This window comes from Salvia miltiorrhiza, chromosome 3 (genome assembly GCF_028751815.1).
Source record: "Salvia miltiorrhiza cultivar Shanhuang (shh) chromosome 3, IMPLAD_Smil_shh, whole genome shotgun sequence".
Classification (NCBI taxonomy): Eukaryota; Viridiplantae; Streptophyta; class Magnoliopsida; order Lamiales; family Lamiaceae; genus Salvia; species Salvia miltiorrhiza.
The window spans coordinates 20,212,658-20,238,334 of record NC_080389.1 but is presented as its reverse complement, the minus strand read 5'-3'; the positions used below and the strand labels follow the sequence as shown (position 1 = coordinate 20,238,334).

General features: G+C 43.3%; 1 protein-coding gene across 1 annotated transcript in view; it reads right to left on the bottom strand.

Moving 5' to 3' along the window:
- Positions 1-20,732, bottom strand: part of LOC131018051 (uncharacterized) — a 41,113-nt gene extending 20,381 nt beyond the window's left edge. The window contains exons 1-2 of the mRNA XM_057946786.1: positions 20,299-20,732; positions 19,121-19,193 (exon numbers count right to left, since the gene is read on the bottom strand). The gene's annotated coding sequence lies outside the window, so the exon portion shown is untranslated. The remainder of the gene's footprint in view (positions 1-19,120; positions 19,194-20,298) is intronic.
- Between the last annotated feature and the right edge of the window lie 4,945 nt (positions 20,733-25,677).

Genomic DNA, 25,677 nt, shown 5'->3' with positions numbered 1-25,677 from the left:
CTGGTATGAGCCACACCGATAAGAGCAGTCGATCTGATCGTTACCGGAAGAAGCAGGCAGCCAGAGCCATAAAAGGAAGGTCAATCTCGGAGATCTCATGGAACAAGCGGAAGGTTGAATAAGAGACTAGAAGGACCGAAGGGATGGGAAAGGTTGACTAAGCTTGCAGCTGGACGCCATCTTCAATCAGGATCAATCAAAGATCGAGCTAATTAAGGAAAGAAGATCCCGGCGAAGATTTGGAACCGGCGCAGCTAGGGTTAGGCCTCTACCATTCGGCAGTATAAAAGGCTAATGTTGTGCAACGTGAAGAAGCTCTTGACACTCCAGAAACATTTTACTTTACTCTAGTTATTATTCGCCGCGTGTGGCATCGAAAACACTTTACATTTCCGTACTTTAATTCCGTCGTGTTGTTACTTTTGAACAAGTTCGAAGGCTTGAAGCCTAGGTATTACTTTATCTATTTCAGTATTTCATTTCGTTCAATCATGTGTTTACTTCTTTTCGCATCTATGAATTTTATTATGTGTGAGTAGTCCTTTAGGTGAGGTTTGAGGGGAGGAAATAATTGTTGTTAACATGTAAACATTCGTGAGGCACTTGCTCTTTCGGTTGAATCTCGTGGTTCCGGAAGGATCTGTTCGATATCATGGGCAGTAGAGGCCTAACGGGAGACCCTCGTTCGGTAAAATGCTGTCCGTATCAAGCAAAGGCCAGGGTATACCAAGGCGTGACAACCGGTATGCCCAAGACCGAGTAGCTGAGCAGCGTCAACAAAAGGCGTTGTAGATCCGGAAGGTGGGGAAAGGATTGATGGGATACACTGTCCTCCCTCAGTCTTGGGCTTCTCTAGAGAATATCCATCAACTGTGACGAGGCATAAAGCCATGGTTATCAAACGAGGAAAGCAATCTCGGCGCCGTAGCATGTCTATGACTGGTCGGTCGACAAGGCCGGAAATAGTTGAGTCCAGGAGGCATGTGTCACTCTAGTGCGGAGTTGGGGACCTCGGGAGAGAAGGTTGGTGAGGGTCATACTTGGTGAGTAACGGGTATGACTACTATCTAAGGAGGAGTGAAGCACTGCCTTGTGACCGGGGATTGTGTGACCTTCGGACCAAGTGATCACAATGAGATCAACCATCCTATATGCGAAGTGCAATTCCTTGAAACGCCCCAATGTCTTTGGGCCACGCCCTGGAATTGCATGGATCATAGACGGATCATCAGTGTGCCTATGACCGAAACGAATGTTAACAACAGTTATGACCTAACCGAATAACCTCACCCCTTTGTTATTATTGATTGTGTTTATTTCTTGTGCAGAGTATACAGATTGAGAATTGTGACACCTCAGTTTGTCGTAGGAGAACAAAGTGGTTCCTCACTCCCTGTGGGATTCGACCCTACGCTTACCGCTAAGACTAAGTCCTTGTCGTGAGAAGTAGGAGCGTGTATTGTCCGTACTGGGCTTACACAGGTATTTTGTCCGCACCGCACGACGGGTGTGTGCCAAAATTGGCGCCGTTGCCGGGGAGTGACGCGCAGCAATTTTGTTCTCTCCTCATTCCATTTTCCGCTACTGGTGTATGCGTGGAACTCGTAGAGCTGTAAGAGCGTTGGTGTTTGACCCTGATATTGATCGCACCGAAAGACGATTACGCGCAGGAGCACGGATAGCGAGACGCGAAGCTATGGCAGAAGATGCACCACATGCAGAAGCCGTACCGGAGCAGACCCTCAGACAGTTGGCGTACCCAACTAACCTCAACTTGAGGCCGAACGGAATCACCTTACCCGCAAATCCGTTCGCACCTCGTCGGTATGAAATGAAGCCCTCATTGCTTCAGATCTTACCGAAGTTCAATGGATACCAAGGAAATGACCCTCATACTCATCTCCAAGATTTTGAGATGACAATCATGCACCAATCAAACGATGAGCAGCAAGAGTATGTCAAGTTGATACTCTTCCCTTTTACCTTGGTGGACAACGCAAGAAGATGGCTGTATGATCTACCCGCGGGTAGTGTTACTACATGGGCACAACTGCAACAAGCTTTCTTAGAAGAATTCTTCCCAGCAGCACGAGTGGAGCGAATGCGGTGGGATATCCGAAGCATCAGGCAAGATGGGCTAGAATCCTTCTACGAATACTGGACGAGATTCAAGAGAATGTTAAGCAATTGCCCCCATCACCAAATCTCTCCAAAAGATCAGGTGGAGGGCTTTGTAAAGGGCATGCGGAGGAACGATCGCAGTCTGGTTCTAGCAGCTTGTAATGGATCATTGATGAGCAAAACCCCGATGGAGATTTTCCAGTTATTGGGCACCATGGCAGAAGAATCACGTGATGAAGGGCATGAAAGGAATCTTGAGAGACCAAGGAAAGCTGAAGAGAAAGGGGAGATGTCTAATTTGGAGAAAACAATGGAGAAGAGCATGAATGAACTCAAAGAACTTCTGTCGGGCTTGACTATACCGAAGAAGGTTCGCCAGTGTGGCCTTTGCGATGCCACTGGACACCAATCTGAAAATTGTCCAAATTTTGGTGAAGATATTGTTGATGTCAATGCTATCGGAGGACATGATGGGAACCCACGAAAGTACGATCCTTATGCAAATACTTACAATCCCGGATGGAGGGATCACCCCAACTTTCGGTGGAAGCAGGATGGTCAGCCCCAGCAACAGAACAATATGGGCGCACCAATGCAACGTCCTCAGTATAATCAGAACCAGCAACAACAACAGTACCAGTTAGGACCACATCAACACCATAACCAGAATCAGCAACAACCTCCTTACCAACCCCCACATCGGAGAGCACCCTGGGAAGAAGCAATTGAAAGCATGGCTAAGGAGAGCGAGAAGTTTCGCAATGAAATTCGAGCCGGCATAAACCAAACTAACCAGCAAATTAGTCATTTGACTAAGGCAGTGGCCAAACTAGAGGAGAACGCTGGTAAACTCCCAGCCATGGGAATCAACCCCAGAGAGCATGCCCAAGTGGTGTTAACCGAATTTCCTGAGGGGGAAGAAAAGGAGGAAGAATTGTTAGCAGAGGCTGAATTGCTTCGAGGAGGATGGAATAAGAACGGGAAAGGTCCAACTGATGAACAGGCTGGAGGTAGTAACCCAACCGAAGCACCTTACACAGGACGCCTGAAGCAGAAAGCCAGAGAGAAAGAAGCAAGTGAAATGATGAAGATGTTTCAAAAAGTTGAACTGAGCATACCTCTACTCGATGCCGTCAGGCAGATTCCTAAATATGCCAAATTCTTGAAAGATCTCTGTTCAAGAAAAGTCAAAATGGAGGAAGAGGTCCGATACGTGATGGGAGAAAGTGTTTCGGCGGTGATCCAACGGAAGCTACCCACTAAGCGGAAGGATCCAGGGATGTTCACTATTCCATGCAACATAGGAGGAACCAACATGGATAAGGCGATGATGGATCTGGGAGCCTCCATTAATGTGATGCCATTGGCCGTGTACAAGAGACTAAATATTGGCGAGATGAGGAACACCCGTGTGGTCATACAGTTAGCTGATAGGTCCAACGCTTACCCTGAAGGAGTAGTGGAGGACGTGCTGATCAAGGTCGGGGATTTGATTTTTCCAGCAGATTTCTACGTCCTAGATACCGGACCTGAAACTGGAGAGAATGCCATATTATTGGGAAGGCCATTCATGATGACCGCCGGAACCAAGATTGATATGAAAACAGGAATATTGACATGTGAGTTCGATGGGGTCCAAGTAGAATTCAACATCTATGAGACTATGAAAAGGAAACAAGCAATGGAGACGGTGGACATGGTCGACGTATTTGAACCCTTGGTGCAGGAACAAGGAATTACTTTCGGTTCCAGGGATACCACAGAGAAGGTGATTCAGTATGGTCTAACGGATCGGGATGCTGAGCATATGGAGGACGATGAAATGAAGGAAGCTATCATGGAACTCTACTCCCTCAGAGAAAGCACCTTAGAAGCCGAGGTGGAGGTAGATCAGAAGATCAAGGAATTAATCCAGGAAGTCTATCTAGCTGGAGGAGCAGAGATAAGCAAACCGGAGTTATTGTCTCAGTATGGGCAGTACGAGAAGCTGCTACCTTCAATCCAGAAAGCACCCGTTTTGGAGCTCAAACAATTACCTAAGCATTTACAATATGCTTATCTGGGACCAGAAGAGACGCTACCAGTTATCATCAGTTCTGATCTAACTGTTGTGCAGCAAGAGCGTTTGGTGAGAGTACTACGAGAAAATAGGGAAGCCATCGGTTGGACCTTAGCCGATATCAAAGGCATCAGCCCTACGGAGTGCATGCATCACATTTACCTTGAGGAGGGAGCCAAACCCGTTCGAGACTCTCAAAGAAAGATGAACCCGGTCATGAAAGAGGTAGTGCTGAAGGAAATCCTTAAGCTGTTGGAATTGGGAATCATTTATCCCATATCCGACAGCCAATGGGTGAGTCCAGTCCATGTCGTACCGAAGAAATCAGGGGTACAGGTTGTGGAGAATGATCAAGGCGAGCTCGTGCCCACCCGATTGCAAACTGGATGGAGAGTTTGCATTGACTATCGGAAGCTGAACGATGCTACCAGAAAGGACCACTTCCCATTACCCTTTATCGACCAGATGTTGGAGAGACTAGCCGGTAATGCCTATTACTGTTTCCTAGACGGGTATTCTGGATATATGCAAATTTTTGTGGCACATGAAGACCAGGAGAAAACCACTTTCACCTGCGTATTTGGGACATTTGCATACCGGAGAATGCCGTTCGGACTCTGCAACGCACCGGGAACCTTTCAGCGGTGTATGATGAGTATCTTCTCCGACTTATTGGAGAATTGCATTGAAGTATTCATGGATGACTTCACCGTGTATGGCAGTTCTTTCGACACATGTTTGAAGCATCTAGAGCTTGTTTTGAAAAGATGTGTGGAGAAAAGCCTGGTCCTTAATTATGAGAAATGCCATTTTATGGTTAGGGAAGGGATAGTACTTGGGCACGTGATTTCAGAAAGAGGGATTGAAGTGGACAAAGCGAAAGTCGATTCCATTGCCAAATTGCCTTACCCGACAACCGTAAAGCACATACGGGCATTCCTCGTCCATGCAGGCTTCTACCGGCGATTTATCAAGGACTTCGCCAAGATTGCCCAGCCCATGACCAGACTTCTCCAACAAGACGTGCCGTTTGAGTTTGATGATGATTGTAAAGAGGCCTTCACGATTCTGAGAAGCAAGCTGGTGTCGGCCCCCATTATTCAACCGCCAGTATGGGATTTACCGTTCGAGATCATGTGTGATGCCAGCAACCACGCAGTTGGAGCAGTACTGGGACAGAAGAAAGGCAAGGAGAGTTGCGTGATCTATTACGCATCCAAAACACTGAACCCAGCACAGTGCAGCTATACAACTACCGAGAAAGAACTCCTGGCGGTGGTATTTGCCATAGAGAAGTTTCGCTCCTACCTTTTGGGAACGAAGGCGGTGGTCTACACGGATCACGCCGCGTTGAAGTACTTAATGGCCAAGAAGGAATCCAAACCTCGACTCATCAGGTGGATTTTGCTACTACAAGAGTTCAATATAGAGATAAGGGACAAGAAAGGAGCTGCAAACCTCGTGGCAGACCATTTGAGCAGGTTGCAACTGGAGGAGGATGAAGGTATGCCCATTACCGATACATTTCCAGACGAAAAACTTTATTCCATGAGCACCCTGGAGGATGAAGAAGAACTATACGCTCTAACCAAGCAGGAGCCCTGGTATGCGGATATAGCTAACTATCTGGTTACTAAGGAGTTACCCTCAGGATTGACAAGATTCGAACAACGGAAGTTACTCGCGCAAGCGCGATACTACCATTGGGAAGATCCATATCTCTGGAAGACTGGAGCAGATCAAGTCATACGGAGATGCATACCTGAGGATGAGCATACCCAAATTTTGGACATGTGTCATGGGACAGCAAATAGCGGACATTTTGGAGGAAAGCGCACAGCCCACAGAATTTTGGAGAGTGGATTCTACTGGCCCACAATATTTGCGGATGCAAGGAAATGGGTACAGAGCTGCCCGAAGTGCCAGATGACTGGAGGGATCACCGCAAGGGATGAAATGCCACAAGTTCCAATCATGCCGGTCGAAGTTTTCGACGTATGGGGGATTGACTTTATGGGTCCCTTCCCAAAGTCAAAGAACTACGAATACATTCTGGTGGCAGTGGACTACGTATCAAAGTGGGTTGAAGCCAAGGCAACCGCAAGCAATCATGCCCATACCGTGGCAGGTTTCCTGAAGGAGCAAGTGTTCGGGAGATACGGTGTACCAAAAATTCTAATCAGTGACCAAGGATCGCATTTCTGTAATGCCATTATCAGATCACTAACCAAGAAGATGGGGGTGACACACAAGGTCACCACTGCATATCACCCCCAAGCAAATGGGCAGGCCGAGATTTCAAACAGGGAGATAAAGAGTATCCTAGAAAAGGTGGTGCACCCCAACCGTAAAGACTGGAGTGACCATCTAGGGGATGCGTTATGGGCATACAGAACTGCTTTCAAGACACCCATCGGAATGTCCCCGTTTCGCCTACTTTATGGCAAAAGATGTCACTTACCCGTGGAAATTGAACACAAGGCGTACTGGGCAATTAAGCAAATCAACCTCAGTATGACCCTAGCTGGAGAAACAAGGAAACTGCAACTGAGCGAGTTGGAGGAACTGCGGTTGGAGGCTTACGACAACGCGGTGCTCTATAAGGAGCGAACCAAAAGGATCCATGATGCCAAGATCAGGAAGAAGGAATTTTTAGTGGGACAAAAGGTCCTACTCTTCAACTCACGCTTCAAGATGATGGCTGGAAAACTCCGCTCAAAATGGTCAGGACCATTCGTAATCAAAGAAATCTTTTCAAACGGAAGCATTGAAGTATATGATCAAAATGGAGTTGATACGTTCGTGGTGAATGGGCACCGCCTTAAGCCTTATCACGAGCTTGCTGAAATAGAAAAAGAGAAGGAGGAATGCTACCTCCTCGACCCTGAGTACGAGTGAAGAGTGAAGGGAGGTCGAGCTCAAGACGGGAAACAAGAGCGCTTGCTGGGAGGCAACCCAGCGTGGTTACTTCGGTATGGTCTATACCGATTTTTTTTTTTTTTTCTTTTCTTTTCTTTTAAGTTGTTTTGTTTCGTGTTTGGATGCACTAACTTGCAGGTAAGTCGGGCCGAGATAATTGGAAAAAGGCCCAGAGGTTGATCCGAGCCCACTTTGCGTTGCAAAGTGTGTAGGTGGAGAGCTAGGGATTGGAACGGTCTGGGAGAGGGCTTACGCAGGGAAATGACGCAAGCGTGTCAGGAGCAGGCGGCGATGGGACTGCAACCCTTCGGTTTCCGCAGAAAATTTGAATTTCAAATTTCGGTCATGATTTTTATTTCCTTAAAATTCCTTTTTTCTGCCATAACCGCCACACTTACCATATTCAAAGCCTTAACCCACGATTTTCTTCCCCACAAACCCTAACCTCCGGAAACTGCTACACCACGATCACCACTCACCTCAAACCCTAAATTTCCATAACTGCCGATCACCTTTCTTAAAAGCAAACCCTACCCCCAAAATTCCCACAGAATCCGAACCCCTACACAAATTCTAAGTTTTTAGAACTCTGCAACTCGCAATGGCAAAAACCAAAGGAGAGGGCTCCGGCAGTACCCAACCGCCGAAGAAGAAAGGCACCAAACCTCCACCTCCAAAGCGCACCACAAGGCGAAGCGCTTCGGAGGAGACTTCTACCAAAGTTACTGAAGACCCTTTGCTGAAAATCCAGCCCGAAGACAAAGGGCGTGCCGAAGTTCTCCAACAAGAGGAGCGAGAAACAGCAAAAGCAGCCGCCGAGTCTACGCAACCGGAAGAAGGGGAGCCCGAGCTCACCCCGCCCGTGAAGAAAACAAGGAAGGCTCAGGCAAGCAAAGCAACTCCGGCGCGATCCATTGTCGCACCACCACCTGTTCAAGTTCAACCGCAACCACAAATTCTGGAAGCCTCCATGCAGGAAGGAAAGACAGCTTCTGAAGATACGGAAGGGAAAGAAAAAGAAGAAGCGGAAGAGAAGAGCGAAGAAGAAAAGGAGGAGGAGAAGGAGGCTGAGGAAGCAGAGGAGGTTGAGGCAATTCAAGAGAAGGAAGTGGAAATCCCAACACCCCAGAGCAAGAGACCCGGAGTAAAGAGAAAGCTAGATGTTGCAAAACCTCCACTACCAGTCAAGGCCCAACCAAAGAAGGCCAGCAGTAAAACCCGGACTGCACAAAGCAAGAAGCTACGGAAACCCACTGCAGCCGAAAAAGGAAAGGCCAAGGAGATAGAGGAGCCAATGGAAGTAGATCCAGAGAGAACCGAGACGGTAGAGAGCTCCAACTCAGAGGATGTGATCGCCCCTGCTAAGCCGGTGACGAGCACGCTCACATCAAAACCCAAGGGCATCAAGCGCAAGGGAGTGGTGCGACCCAGCACTACGGAAACGGTTATACCGAGAGACAGTGAGAGGTATGCAGTCTTGAAAAACCGGGAGATCACCCCTTGGTATTATCTGGTGACTGAAGTATTGGAGGGTTTCGGGATAAAAGAGCGTGTACAGGGATATTTTCAGAATGTTGGTTGGGGGAAGATTTTGGAGTGGAATGTGTTGGCATTCAAGAATCTGTCGGAGGAGTTCATGAGCACGGTGGAATTCAAGCCAAAGGGAAACTACTCGATTGAAACACCAGGTACCCTCCGCTTCCAGTTGCGGGGGAAGACGTTCCCTCTGTCCATCAACGACTTGAACATCCACCTGGGGGTGATTGAAGCCACAGAGGTGTACGATGATGAGTACAAGCAAGCCGAGACCATGGCTCCACCGGAGTGGCGCAGTCAGATTGACCAGTACTGGTCCCAACTCTCAACAGGGACCAAGTATGTGAAGAATATTAGCAAATCCAACGAACTCCGCGACCCAGCCTTGCAGATTTGCCATCGTTGGTTGGCCTATAACATCTATGGCCGGATTGAGGGATCCAACGTCGTCACGCAGCAAGAGCTCTTTGTGCTTTGGTGCATGGTGGAGAGAAAGAGGGTGAACTTTGGGTTCACCGCTGCACTACAATTTCAGTATGGGGTAACCCATACCAACAAGTATCTCTCCCTATGCCCACTGGTGACCCTCTTGGCGAGGAAGCTTGCTGGTTTCAACGAGAAAGCCGCGGATGAGGCAGCTGTGGCAGAAACCCGATTCTTTGATATCGGGAGGCTCGTGCGGTGGCGGATTGTTGAGATGGATGAAGGAGGAGACTACCGTTTGGTCCAACCAGAAGGCAGCTCAGTTCGACCTGAACCGAAGGTTGCAAGGGAACAAGGAACCTCTCGCCCAGTCAATAGCGAGATTATCAAACTGACGGACGAACTGAAAGAAGTCAAGGACGAGCTGGTGATGCTGGGAGGAGAAGTGGCCACACTGAGGGACACTGTGGAGGAAGGATTCAAAGCGATGGAAGCTTGCTTTAAGGAAATCAAAGAGATGATGGCTGCGGAGGTGAGATCCTCCGACCAAAATGACTAAGTACTTTCCCCTGAACTCGTAGATTAGGATTTTATTTTATCTTTTGCTTTTTCTTGTTTTAGCGTCTGTTTTGTCTGTGATAGAGTCGAGTCTACTTGCATTGTTTGATGGTGAAAGATTATGCATGCTGATTCCTGTTTTGGTATGATTGGTGGGTTGAGTATGAAATGCATGATGGTAGTTGTGAGAATACAGAGAATACCCCACCGGTGAGATCAGGACCAAAATTAAAAAAATGCATGCTTGTGGTGAGAATTTGCTGTGACTAGGGAATCTTGGTTTTGTTTGAGGACTCAATTTTGCTAGTACATGACTTGTGTGATTTGGGCACGATTCTTTGATTTATGGCCCCAGATTTTCTTTGATGACTAGTATGAAAATAATCCCTAGTATGCCAACTTGAGCCGAACTCATTCTTTCTTAAGCTTTGATAATGCTATATCTAGGAGGAAGAATTTGTGAAATGAATGAAATGGTGAACAGGGGATTATAAGAAAAGAAAGAAATCCGGGCACAAAAAAATTTTGTGACTAAAGATGATTGCCCGTAAGAAGAATCAAAAGGGAAATGAACCCCATTGAAAGCGGGAAAATTAAGGGTTAGTTATAACTGTACTAAATGTGTATACTGAGTAAGGGAGATACTGAAATTAGCCACTGGACCATATTTTCCCACCTTAGCTCCGTATGACCCATTACAACCCAACAAAGACCCTTTGATGAGTCATACTAGTGTGCTTAACTTGTAGTCTTCGATCAAACTCTTAGAGGAACTAGCACAGCAAATTATGAGTGTAAACACTTAGCCGGTGCTTGAGCGAGAAGAGAGACTACCATCACACTTTATGCATGATCAGTACTCTGGTTTGTGGTTTGACTGAACTGAATGACGCATGTTGGTATGATCTGATCCTAAAATATATGCAAGTTTCGTGTCTCTTAGTTTTATTTCTTTTCTTTCGCCCTTTTCGTCCGTGTCTTCTGTGAATCCACCTACATACTTGAGGGCAAGTATGCTTTAAGTGTGTAGGTGTGATGCGTCTTCGACTTTTGGGCCATTTGGCCCTCTTTTTCTCTTTATTTGTGTCAGTTCAGGTCTGTCCAGGGGGAAAACAAAGTTGTGGAGGAAGGAAGATCAGTGGAGCGGAAACGGAAGAAATGCGGTCAGTATGGGCCTTACCAAGCCCAGATTGCTACATCATGTTTACCAGCATAAAGCTTCGGCCAACAAGTACCTCTCCAATTCAACTTGGGGCATGGGAACCTGGAGCAACCACCTGGTATGAGCCACACCGATAAGAGCAGTCGATCTGATCGTTACCGGAAGAAGCAGGCAGCCAGAGCCATAAAAGGAAGGTCAATCTCGGAGATCTCATGGAACAAGCGGAAGGTTGAAGAAGAGACTAGAAGGACCGAAGGGATGGGAAAGGTTGACTAAGCTTGCAGCTGGACGCCATCTTCAATCAGGATCAATCAAAGATCGAGCTAATTAAGGAAAGAAGATCCCGGCGAAGATTTGGAACCGGCGCAGCTAGGGTTAGGCCTCTACCATTCGGCAGTATAAAAGGCTAATGTTGTGCAACGTGAAGAAGCTCTTGACACTCCAGAAACATTTTACTTTACTCTAGTTATTATTCGCCGCGTGTGGCATCGAAAACACTTTACATTTCCGTACTTTAATTCCGTCGTGTTGTTACTTTTGAACAAGTTCGAAGGCTTGAAGCCTAGGTATTACTTTATCTATTTCAGTATTTCATTTCGTTCAATCATGTGTTTACTTCTTTTCGCATCTATGAATTTTATTATGTGTGAGTAGTCCTTTAGGTGAGGTTTGAGGGGAGGAAATAATTGTTGTTAACATGTAAACATTCGTGAGGCACTTGCTCTTTCGGTTGAATCTCGTGGTTCCGGAAGGATCTGTTCGATATCATGGGCAGTAGAGGCCTAACGGGAGACCCTCGTTCGGTAAAATGCTGTCCGTATCAAGCAAAGGCCAGGGTATACCAAGGCGTGACAACCGGTATGCCCAAGACCGAGTAGCTGAGCAGCGTCAACAAAAGGCGTTGTAGATCCGGAAGGTGGGGAAAGGATTGATGGGATACACTGTCCTCCCTCAGTCTTGGGCTTCTCTAGAGAATATCCATCAACTGTGACGAGGCATAAAGCCATGGTTATCAAACGAGGAAAGCAATCTCGGCGCCGTAGCATGTCTATGACTGGTCGGTCGACAAGGCCGGAAATAGTTGAGTCCAGGAGGCATGTGTCACTCTAGTGCGGAGTTGGGGACCTCGGGAGAGAAGGTTGGTGAGGGTCATACTTGGTGAGTAACGGGTATGACTACTATCTAAGGAGGAGTGAAGCACTGCCTTGTGACCGGGGATTGTGTGACCTTCGGACCAAGTGATCACAATGAGATCAACCATCCTATATGCGAAGTGCAATTCCTTGAAACGCCCCAATGTCTTTGGGCCACGCCCTGGAATTGCATGGATCATAGACGGATCATCAGTGTGCCTATGACCGAAACGAATGTTAACAACAGTTATGACCTAACCGAATAACCTCACCCCTTTGTTATTATTGATTGTGTTTATTTCTTGTGCAGAGTATACAGATTGAGAATTGTGACACCTCAGTTTGTCGTAGGAGAACAAAGTGGTTCCTCACTCCCTGTGGGATTCGACCCTACGCTTACCGCTAAGACTAAGTCCTTGTCGTGAGAAGTAGGAGCGTGTATTGTCCGTACTGGGCTTACACAGGTATTTTGTCCGCACCGCACGACGGGTGTGTGCCAGAGCTCAATAAGGTTTATTACGCTAAACCCTGCAGGTTGATTAAGTTCAGGCGTAATAATAAAGTTTGAGTGGTACTGCTTAAGGATTTATAAAGAGATTAATTAATTTAAGCTGTCAGAGCTCTAATTAATTAATGGATGTCGGATATTTTAAATACGGAGATTTAATAAGTCTAAATACAAGCCCCCGACTCATCACCGGCAATAAAGGGGTAAGTCAGTATCGGTTCTCTAGTGGAATGAACTGATATTTATAAATTAATTATGGTCTGGGCTGACCATAGATAATTAATTTATTTGAGGCCCATCTTTATTCCTTGTATTTTGTCCCTGGACTGGCCCAATGTCTCCTTGCCCTAGCAAAGAGAGAACACGCCTATCACAAGATTTCTGGCGTCCCACAGCTTATTTATTTTATTTAAATACAGCTGTCAGCTCTCAGGAAAAACACACTAATTAATTAGGGTTTTGAGAGAGCAGATTAGAGCGGCACCAAACGTGATAGGCATAATTCTCTCTTGGGACTTTCACAGCTCGTTGTCCATCCAACGGTGAAAGCTGAGCGGGATACAGTCGAGAAGATCAGAGCTGGAGTCAGTTTTTCGCAGGAAATCAAGTTCTGGCAGTCTCCGTAAAACGGCCATAACTTCCTCCACAGAACTCCGATTCAGATGAATCAGGCGGCCACGGAAAGCTCTTTCGAAGACGAAGAAGTCGTATTTCTGCACAAAATACGATTGGAGGTCGTTTGAGGGGTCAGACGGAGCGTTGAAGTTGGCTGACCTGTTCAGCGACAGATTGACGAATTCTTCTGAATTCTTCAGGTATTTCTGAACTCCAACGTGCAGCTGTTAAATTCATAGGAGCATGTTAGGATTAATCGTTGTATGGTAAATTAATAATAACCAAGAAACGATCATCGGGCAAACGGAACGTTAATTCAATTTAATATTCCTTCACCCTGACCCTCTATCAGGACTACAAAAAGAAGGAGCTTATGACGGGAGGAAATAGGCCATACTCACTGACTTATCAAGTCTCGTATGCCTTATCAAATTCCCATCACACGGAGTTATTTCTGGGAAAAGAATTTATTGAAATTCCAGAAATATTCAAGGAGGTTGCCAAGGCAGTCAATCCAAACCGAGTGGAGATTCCTCAGATCGGAGAAATCGACATCGACATTGGAGACAAGCAGGTGCTCAGCCATACCCAGAGTCTCAGACTAGGAGCACCAAGGCTATCATTCCAAGGAAATAGGCTAACTTCAGGGCCTATAACAAGAAGTTTTTCTCATTCATATGAGAGAAGGGCGATCCAGGAAACACCAGTTTCGGACATGAGAATCAAGCTCAAATGTCCCGAAGGTTGGAGACAAGTTTCCATAAGATTGGATACAACAAGCAGGGAAAACAAGTTTCCTTGTAGTTCGTTGTATTATTTGGCAAATCCAGGCGACAACCGATACATCGGAACTCTGGAGGTTGGAGGTTTTGAAATCCAGACCGAAGGCCAAGCCGGACAAGAAGCAGACGTCCTGATCTTAGGACGAGATTTCCTTGACAAATATAAACCATGGTCATGGAAATAAGGAGGAATGGAAATTACAATTGGACGCCAAAAAGTGATGATCCAATGACAAGTCCATTTTCGATTTACATCTCTGTAGGGATGTTATACGAGAAATTCAAAGCAGAATATTTTGCTGCTTACGTGGATTCGGGAGCAGGAATCTGTACAGCAAAACGAGAAGTCTTTCCAGCAGAAGTGGAAGAAGATCTACCCCGAATTACAGGAAGGGATTTCTCCAAAAAGATTTTGCTTCTATCAAAGGGAGTAAAACAAACGAAAATATTAATCGGCGGAGCAGGTCAGACACCTTGGTACAAGGTCAAGACTCCACCAATTTATTTCCATGATACCGGAGCAGATATATTATTTGGAAATAATTTTCTGCAAAGATTCAAAAGGTATATACAAGACAATGAAGCCAGGAGGCTAGTGTTCACAACTAATTGTGATCACAAGATCATTGTACAAAGGCTCAATGGAGCTTTTCATCGCTCAATGCCAATCAAATTCCGCAGCAAGCGTGGTGATGATGGCAGACTCTGGAGACCCCAAATGAAGGATCAAAGGAGATTCGGAGAAGTTTTGCTCAAATGCAGAACTGAGGGATTCCCAGATCTCTCCGAGGAAGAAACTCAAATCCTCAAAGTATCCCTGATATCACACAAAGATATCAAGGAAGAAGAACAAGTGTCCATCGCCGATGTCAAAAGGAGAATCCAGAAGTGTTATCACGAGGATCCTTTAGCATGGTGGGACAAGAATCAGCTCAGAGCAACCTTGAAAGTTAAAACCGGAAAGGAGCATGAGTTCGTAAGGTTCAGACCTATCCTGATGAACCCTAGAGATCAACAGGATATGATGAATATAATCAAGGAACACCTTGATTTAAAGCTAATCAAAGAAGGAAGATCACCCTACAGCAGTCCTGGATTTCTGGTTAGAAATCATGGGGAGATCAAGCGAGGAAAACCAAGATTAGTCATTAATTATAAAGGGATTAATGACATTCTTGATTTTGACGGATACTTCATCCCAAGTAGAGAACACCTCATCAACTGCATCAGAAGTGCAAGCGTATTCTCAAAGTTCGATTGCAAATCGGGTTTCTACCAGATTCGCATGGAGGAAGGGAGTAAGAAGTTCACAGCCTTCTCAACTCCACAAGGACATTATGTCTGGAATGTCATGCCGATGGGGTTAGCCAACGCGCCCCAGATATTCCAAAGAAAAATGGATAATCTCTTCAAGGATTTTTCTTCGTTTATGTTTGTTTATATTGATGACATTCTTATTGCATCAAAAAACATTCATGAACATGTTAGGCATCTGGAGATCTTTGCGGATGTTTGTCAACAGGAAGGACTTGTGCTGTCTGAAAAGAAGACAGTCATTGCCACCCAGAAGATGGAGTTTCTGGGAATCGAGATCGATGAATCAGGAATAATTCTACAAGATCATATTGTGGAAAAAGTCCAGGGATTTCCAGAGGATCTCAAGGAGAAAAAGCAGCTCCAAAGCTTTCTCGGAGTTATCAATTTTGCAGGGATGTTTATCAAAAACCTTGCAGAACACAGAAAGGTTTTCAGTCCACTACTGAAAAAAGATGTTCCATTCATATGGAAGGAGGAACATCGAGAGGGTATAAAGAAGTTGAAAGAGATTTGCAAAAATCTCCCGAAGCTTTCAATACCACAAGACGAGGATGACTTGGTCCTCTACACTGACGCGAGTGATTTCTGGTGGGCAGCTGTTCTTACCAAGATCACCCCTTTTGGAGAAGAACCTTGCAGATATTGTAGTGGCCTTTTCTCCGACGACGAAGCTGTGCGATGGCATATCAACGAGAAGGAATTCTTTGCAGTGCGAAAGGCGTTTAAAAAATGGCCGCTTTTCTTACTTGCTAAAAAATTCGTTTTGAAAGTAGATAACACTAACGTTAAAGCTTTCTTAACAAAAAAGATAGAATCTAAACCTGAAAAGGCTAGATTGCTTAGATGGCAAGCAGAATGCCAATATTATGATTATGATATTGTCATTTTGAAATCTGATCAGAATGTTCTTGCAGATTTCCTTACAAGGGATGGAGCTCCCTGAAGTGGAGGCCATCGAGGCAAAACAGGCGCAGCTCTTTGAAAGTCTAGAGCTGCTACAACAAGAATGGCAAAAGTGTGTTCTACACACCAAACAAGCGGGAAAGATACAAGCGGCTGACGAAGCCCAAGTATCTAACCAAATCGATGCTTGCTTCATGAGGATGTTCAATCTTCAGGAAGTACTCAACAAGCCGCTCTTGCGCGTTATCCGAGATAATCGGATTAAAGCAATGCTTTCCGTACAGGGCGGATTACCTGTAGCAGGGGATTCAAGTACCCCTAGCACAAGTCCTAAGGCGATGGTTTCACAGCCGAACCCTCGAGGAAAAGATGTTGTTAAGGGGTCACACCCTGAACCAACATGTCAACCCTCCACCTCTGGGGTTAAAGAGGAAGAGATCAATCTTAGGCCAATGACAGGCCAAGTTAAGGTTGATACTGATTTTATTGAAATTTCTCCTTCTTGGCAGATGTATCAAGACAGGTGGGAGAAACTTCTCACAAGAAAGGGTATTAATCCGGGAAATTGCCGGGTTGATGTTGCAGGAAAATATCCGCGGGTTTGGACGCTCCAGGAGCCAATCCAAACGACGTCAAGGAATGGTATGAGTTTGGGGCGTTGGCCTCAGTTTATACCACCTCTCCAGCCTTCACCGAAATCAAAGGTCTACCCAAATGGATCCAAAAAATGGTGTTTGATGCATGGGAGAACAACGAGTCCCTCAAACGGGGAGATGTTCTGGAATTGTACTTTTTCAGTGCAGCGCCAGAGCCAGTTGGAAAAGGAATCCATGAAGCTTTCCACTTCATCAAGCTTCGGAGACCTGACACGGGAGCCCTGAACCGAATCAAAGTTCCCGACTTCCAGGCCGCAATCGTCTCAACATTCAAGGAGGATCAAATCTCCATTAGACGAGCATGGGGTCTATGGGTCTGTCTCACAGAGATGGACAAAATGAAGTCCAGATTCAAGTTCTACCAAAGCTCGAATCTGGGAACGTTCCTGGTTAACACTATGACAGGAACTACGACCCCTTTTGCCGAAAAATCCTTTGAAAATAAATGGCAAATGTTGTGGAAAAACAAGATAGCGGGGAGCAAGGAGACTCGTCGCAAATTTTGCAATATGGCTCATCTGGGCCATTGGATTGAGAAAGTCTGCGGTCAATGTTCATCGCAGAAGGAGCCAGAATTCGGCAGAGGATTCTTCCCGAAGCCTGACAGAAGGAGGTTCCGGTCTGATGAACATGATGAGCATCAGACTCCAAAGGGAAGGACACCTAGGGCACCAAAAAAGTAAGGTGGCCAACAAAGCAAAGTGAATCATGTGATTCACAGCAAGGATCGCACCCACAAAAGAAATGACAAAAGTGGGTGGAATCACAGGAGGACCACTCACCAAACGCTCCAGGACAAACGTGAGTGGAAGGGAAAAGCAGCCGGCCCCTACCAGCATTATCACAAAACGATAAAGCAAGGGTCCAGCACCATGTGATGACACTAACTAGTGTCGGCAATTATGGCCGACAAAAGAAGGTGGAGGTCACATTCAAGATAGCTGGCCACGAAGAGAGAATCCGAGGCCACCAACCGAGCAATAATAGAGGGGATCAAACCTCTATATAAACCCAAGTTCTGAAGAGAAGAAGGCATCCGAAAATCACAACACATTTTCACACACCACTTTCTCTCTCTAGAAAAATTATCTTTGTATCTTTTACTCCCTCCTATTCGAATTATATGTCGTTTTATTGTTTTCAATTAATTGTGTATTATATGTCGTTTTGGTTTAATATGTCAAAATTAACCTCATTTATAAAAGGGGCATTAATTGAATATTAGAGGATCTCAATAAAAAGTTGATTCATTTTTCGATATATCCACCGTTTTCTTTTCTCTGTGGTAGTATTTAACATTAATTAACTATCATTTATTAGGGTTAAATTAGGTAATTTTTTAATTTATTAATATGTGTGTCAAAGCTTAGGAAGACTTATATTTTGAATAGGAGGGAGTAATTCTTATTTTCAAAGTTTTTCGTTTTTAGTTTTAGTTTCTTTTTATTTTATGTACACAAGTATTAGCTACTATGAGTAGCTAAACAAGTTAGTCTCCTCCCTTGAGGAAGATTTATGAAATAAATTAATTATTATATAATTCCTCTATAAACGCTTAGTTTTTGTCCAACTATTCCGGTTGAGTAAAAATATTTTCTTTATTTTTCCAACATATTATTTAGTCGACACTTAGTGAAGGAGAAAGGTTGCAACCATCTCTTGCGAGTGCGTGGTTGGTGCGTGCCGAGTGGGCAGACGAGCCGTAAAACGCAACGGACTGACTCCTGAAGAAGACCAGTCGACAAAGGTATAATGTTGGTTTAAATTTAAGATTTATTTTGAAGTGTTACGGAAGCATGTTGGGCCTGATAATGTCTTTTTAATTTGAACATGGAATGGCATGATGATGAAATTGTAGAGGATTTGTTGAAGGGTAGTTTTGTCATTAATTATGAGTTAGATATGGTTGATATGTGTTTTGTGAAAGTGGGTATTTTTGATAGATAAGTTATGAAGGTGGGTATTTTAAATTTTGACCCATAAAAGAAGGCCTCTTGTTCTTCTTTTTCTTGATGTCGAAGACGAAATCCTTATACCTCCGCGCAACAATCTCAAACCATTTCTACAATTTTCACTCATTTCTACAATTTTTGTTCATTTAAGCGTGTTAGAAATTTTATATCTACTGATATAGTAGAAATTTTATATCTACTATGATAATATAACACATGTTCAACACAAATTCTATAAATCAAACACAAAAACACGTATGCGGCTCCAAGCCATCACCATGACAAGAAAATGGGATGGAACACAGCCATCCCTCAACCTAATCTCCATTTACTACCTAGATACATGCTCATCTAATATATACCAAAAATAAAAATAAAAAATAAAAACCTAGATACATGTTCATCTAAATTTTAAAATTATGACTATGGCTACCATTTGAGCCATAGTAGCGAAAGATAATGTAGTAAAAACTTACTTGTTTTTTTCCTCCTTCGTTTTTTTGTTCTCCTTGAGTTCTTCCTTTCTTTCTCACAAATCAAGAATGACCCCTAACAATGATAACAAACATTACTTAGTCTAATCTATTATTTTGTTAAAATTAAGTATGTATTTGCTACTTGTAATTTGTAACCGTAACACACAAAATGATAAATACCAAAAATTTTAAATTACATCCAAAGGTCCATTAATCCAAAGCAAAAAAAAAAACTACAAAAAAATAAGTAATTATTCATGATTGATAATTATTTACAAGAACCAAAGTATATAAAATTATAATTAAACAAAATAAACAATTTATCAAATTGGGGGACGAAGCATTTAATTCAACTTTACAAAAAATCAAAGCTTTAAGATTTAGTAGCCTATTTATATTAATTTATATTAATGCTCTGTTCGAAGCAATTAGCAAATTTCTACATTATTGCTAAATACCCAAATACCCAAGCAATAATTTTAAAAAAGAATGGTAGAAATTTTAATAAAAATGATTGAGTGATTTGTGAGTGAATTTAAAAAAAAAAAAAGATTTGTGAGTGAGAAAAAGTCTTATTTAAAAAGTAGTATTAATAATAATAAGTAATTGTATTATAACATATAAATGAATATTGTCCAAAAATAGAAAAGAACTAATTTTGTGGACGTAGTAATTAATTACATGTTTAGAATTCACCTTAAAACATATTAAAGTACAGTACTCAACTTGACACAAGCAACATAGGTTCAGTAAGAATCAAAGACTTCAGCAGTCCGAGCAAGCCATATCACATTCCAATATTTCGAAAAGTAACTGATACTTAGCCTTCTCCTATCAAGAATGTCTCAACTAAGTAAAAAGATAATACTAGAAAAGAAAATGGACAACACTCGTATTTCCTTCTCTTTCAACATCAGCATGAAATGCTCACATCAAAAGAAGAAATCCATCAACTGTTTTAACGTGGTTCTGAGTTAAACGATGGTCGACTAAGCTACGGGTCGAGATAAATGATCAGCTTCAAATACCAAATATCCAAATACCAAATACCCAAGCAATGATCACATATTAACTGAAAATTCAAGGATCGAATTCAAACATTTATTACTAACTTTCAGAATTACACACAAACAAGGAGAAAGACTCAAAAAATTATTTTGAAGAACTATACCACTGACATTGTTCAGCGGCGGAGAGGAATATTTGACAGTAGCGGCGGAGCTTCTTTAGTGGCGGCGGCGGGAGCGAACCTTCTCTCGCGGCGGCAGGCTCCGATCGACGGCGGATTTGATAGCGGCGGGGTTGACCTTCTCCAGCAATGGTGTATAGCCACAACGGATTTGGAGCGGCGGAGGCTTTGCGACGTCGTTTCCGGAAGCACAGCAGAGCGGCGAAGGCAGACGACGTAGTTTCCGGCGGAGGCAGAGCTTCTGTGATGGCTTTCTAAGGCAGGGATACGTGGAAGCCAGCGGAGGCGAATGCGGGTGGCGGTGGGGACGGCCCGGTCGCCGGTGATTGGCAATCGGCGGTGAAATTGAAGGGGGGGATTTGAAGGATGAAGAAAATTGGAAGAGGGGATGCGGTGAAAATTGAAAGATGAAAAAAGGAAGATGAAATTGACTAAGTGAGTCCCGTAACTTTAAAATTTAGGGCACAACGACGGAGATGTCCGTCGCAAAATAGCGACGGATCCATATTCCATCGTTAATCGAAAAAAAAAAATTAAACAACAAATAAAAATCATCTTTAACGACGGAATCCGTCCGTCGTAAACATCATCCGACGTCATTCCGTCGTTAAATCCGACGGTGAATCGGAGCTACTATATTCGTCGTTTTCGGTCGGCGATTCCGTCGTTATTTAACAACAGACAAATTTCCGTCGCTGATTCTGTCGGTGTCCGACACTGTTTCTTGTAGTGGGTGATGATGGTGTCCTCCTTTGTAGCCATTTTATCTCCTATCCCAAATCCTCACTAATAGGTGCCACCATCACTACCACCATATCATTCTGCCCGTTAGTAGTCGGGCTAGCAGTAGTTGTCTTTCCATCATTCAAGAGACCAAGTGGTGGTGATCTTGATCCATTTGGATTAGCACAAGGGATGAACCTATTCTCAGTTGGGCCATTTGGTCGATAGTATTCAAAGCCTCGACCCGCTCTAAGCTAAAGTCCATATGGCAGATTCTTGTTTATCTGACAATATCTTTATGCAAGGATGTTGTCTAAAGGTTATTGACCTGAACCCATATAGTTATGTCTTTAAACTCCATCGTTGCCATTTGTTGCATAAGATCCAGTTTTTGGCGTAGTATGAGGCCATTAAATATATGCCATGGCCCATCCATGAGAATTCGATCAATATCCGCATCAAGGTCGATGTGGAGGACAAATACGTTAAAGCATACCAATTCCATGTCTGAAGGCCCCCGAATTTGTAGTATTGTTGGAAGCTTTTCTCGTAAGGGTGTTGTTGATCGACAAATATCGTGCCTATTAGCATCTTCGCTGCTTGATTCTTCCCAATCTCCTTCTCTGTCATAGTTAGTTTGATAGATCTTGATTGGGTGTCCCACTCCAACTTCAGCGCCACTACTCTATGAGCAATTTCTTTAGGGTCCATGGTTGATCAGCTACACAACACTCTCTCTACGAACTAGTTACACTTGGCCCTCCGATCAAGGGGACGACACATTTTCCAAGAAAAGAACGTTGCACTCTCGAAGCCCTAGTCGCCACTCCAGTTAGGGTTTCAGATGAAAGTGTTAATTTATTAATGTTAAGAAGAGGTGTACGTCAATATATATATATATATATATATATATATATATATATGGGTGTGGTTCTAGAGAGAACTACATTATTTGTGAGAACGGGAGAACCATCAAATCTAATGCATCCACTGTAAAAATTAATGCATTCGCTGTTAAAATTAATGCACTAAAAAAATAAAAAAAAAATGCTCCCTTCAGGATTCGAACCCAGGATCTGCATTCATCCAACAAGATGATGCATCCACCGTAGATCTTGATGATCGAATGGCTGAAAATGGTTCTCCGATCTTCTTTTATTTATGGTTCTTTCTTGAACCTCTCCCTATATATATATATATATATATATATATATATATATATTATAGAGGTCACAATGTATAGTTGCGGTCACAAATTAGTTATTTTCTTGAAAATTAGTATACCACACTTGATATCATATTAGTCTCACTTTCAACTTTCTATAATTTTGTACATATTTATTTTCTTCAACTTCAATTTTGTATGCTTTAATTTAATTTTATAAATGTTAACTACGGGGTCGATTTCATTCAATATGGGTATATAATTATTTTTTATAATATATTTCAGTTTTACTTCATAATTATGGTTGATAAATCCAAAGTTAAAGTGGAGTATATAATATTTCATAATATTATATTAAATTTTCTTTTTATATAAATATCATTAAATAATGATATACAATGGCATACACAAAAAGTTTATGGGACACTAAATTCCCTCTAAATTAGTTAGGGGTTAAGATTGACATTTAAGTTAACGAGACACGATACCTTCGGATGCCTGATGCATAAGTCATAATTTTAATTATTAATCTATCGAAATGAGACGTTCAAATAAGAAAATGTGACATATTGAATTGGGACCGATGGAGAAAGTGATTTGTAGTTACATAAAAATATAACATATTTAATTAACCAATAAATCATTTAATTTCGATAACCAACGTGCATCGCATGGGTGAATATACTAGTTCTAATTATTAACCAGGGGGCTTAGCCCACTGGCCACCGGGTCCTCACTTAAGTGAAGTGACCCGGGTTCGATCCCTCTTGGGAGCGAATTGGAGATTGGAGATATAAGGTGGATTTTGGTGAATGGAGAGATAAGGGGTTCTTGGAGTGGATGGGGAACTAATTACTAACATCTAACATGACTTTGCCCGATCAAAAAAAAAAAAAAAAAAAAAAACAAGTTATATTTGGGTATTGAATAATTTTAATGAAATTTAATTAGAGTTCATGCACCGTAAATCTAGATGCAAACAAATATTTGCCTAAATTATTAACTTATGTATGTCCAATTATATTATTAAACTAAGAATACATTTGATCTTTACTTGAAGTCAATTCATTACATCACGACGTATTTCCAAAGATCGTTCCCTAGAGGTCTAGGGTTTGCGTTCTCTAGGTCCGACTAAGGTTTTGTTCTTCTTTCGAGTTTTGTCTAGGGTTTTGCCCTTCTGGTCGGCTGCCCTTCTTTCCGGCAGCACCTACGTCTCTCTTTCCACTCCCCATCCTTCTCCTCCCCTTCGGCTCTTTTCCCTTCCCGTCTCTCTTTTGTGTCTGAGGTTTGGCTTGTGTTTTCTTCTCGCTTTTGTGTTTTTCTGTGGTTGCAGGTTCATGGAACGTGGTGGATCCTCCCGGGGTTATGGTTTAGATGCTGAAGTTGAAGAACGTACTGATCGTGAGTCTGATATTGTGGAAATCTCCCATGATATTGTGGGTGAGGAGAATCTGAATTCTAATCAAAGCTACTGCTTGGTGGGCAAGCTTTTATGTGCAAAGGCCCCTAATGGTTTCCATCTTTTGGAAATCATGCATAAATCGTGGAAAACCCAAAAGGAATTTAGTGCGCGTGAATGGAGAAAGAATTTGTTTCTTTTTACTTTTAATACTGCAGAGGATCGGGAATGGGTTCTTCGACGTCCACCATGGCACTTCGATGGTCACTTGTTTGCTATCGCTCGTCTTAATGGATCTGAGCAGCCATCAAACATCAAAATTGAGAGGGGCAGCTTCTGGGTGAGGGCTTACGATCTGCCCATGACGTGCACTAGACCGGCGGTGCTACGACACATTGCGAAGAAAATTGGTACAGTGGAAGAAATTGATACGAATGCTAATTACGCTGGGTGCTTTGTCAGATTCAAAGTTGAGATTGATATAACAGTCCCTCTTCTAAGAGGAATAGCCATATCTTTTGAAGGCCAACAGCTTTGGATCCCCCTCAAATATGAGAGTCTTCCGATCTATTGTTACCGCTGTGGTTTAATGGGTCATCACACCAGAGGTTGTGATAAAGAAAGAGAGGAAGATGATAATGGCAAACAGTTCGAAGATCTCCTATATGGCCCTATGCTAAAGGCTTCTCCACTCAAAAGGATCAGGCCTGCTCAGAACCCCAAATCTCCACCCCGCCTGTTTAACACCCCAACATCCCCTACACACCCTCCGGTATATCTAATGATCTCCAAGCTATTATCCTCTCCAAGAATAATAACCGAAAGCCCCGCCCTCCACCTCTCTCTTATGACCCTATCATTGATCCTAAAACATCTCCTAAACATTCCTCTATCCCTGATGATAACCCCAACCCTCCCGGTCCCGCTCTCAAATTGCTGCCGAAAAATCCTAGCACCGAACCTCCCTCTGCTAATACTCTTAATCCAGCAGTTACCCCTAAAGCCCATGAAACCTCAGATTCCACTATTACTGATGTTATGGAATTCCTCAAGTTACATCCTTCACCTTAATTTAATCCTGCCTATTCTTGAGTCCTCTGATGTCCAATCCCCAGCTCCCTTCACTCCAACTTCAGAAATCATGAAACTTCTTAAAATTTCCTCTTCTACTGATACTCCGTCCTCCCCTGCCCAGTCATTACGACAGCATGTGAAAAAATGGAAGCGTAATGCCCGCCTTCCCAACCCCACACCTAAGCCTGAATCTTTTTCTTCCCAATCTGGACAGAAATGTTCCTTGCGCGAGGAGGAAAGGAACGTCTCTTCAGTCATAAATGTTGATGCTGATATGCCCCCTAAACGGCCCAGAGAAACATTTCTTGACAATGATACCCTCTCACCTGCACCATCGGCGGAGATTGCCTCAAGGTAGTCCCGCTGGGCACAATGAATTCCTTGTTCTGGAACTGTCGGGGGCTTGGGAATCCTTCGACAGTTCGACATCTTGTTTGGCTATCCAAACAAAAGCGTCCCGAGGTGATTTTTCTAATGGAAACAAAGCTTCTCTCTGTGGAATGGTCACCTATTCTGTTACAAACGGGTTTTTCAAATTTCATTGCGGTTGATTGTGTTTGTTCGGCCAGGGGCCGAAGTGGTGGTTTATGTTTACTTTGGGCGGATGACTTAACTGTCAAGTTGAAATCCTCTTCCTTTACACTACAAAAAAAAAGGTTTTTAGTGGCGACAGTTTTTGTCACTACATGTGCCAAAATCGTCACTAAAGCATCTCAGTGACAACTTTTGTGGTCGTCGGTAAGTCGCAGCTATATCAACCGTCGCTAAAAGTTACAGTGACGACGATAAAACATTGTCACTACAAATCTAATTATTGTGACGGATGATGTCGCCACTGAACATGATTAAATTGTGATGAAATTATTTTTGTCACTGTATTTTAAAATTTGTAGCCACGTTCCAAGATTGTCACAATAGTTTCTGTTTGCAGTGACATGATATTGTCGTCATTGTAATTATTTAATTTAGTGACATGATACAAACATCACTAAATTTTCAAGTCA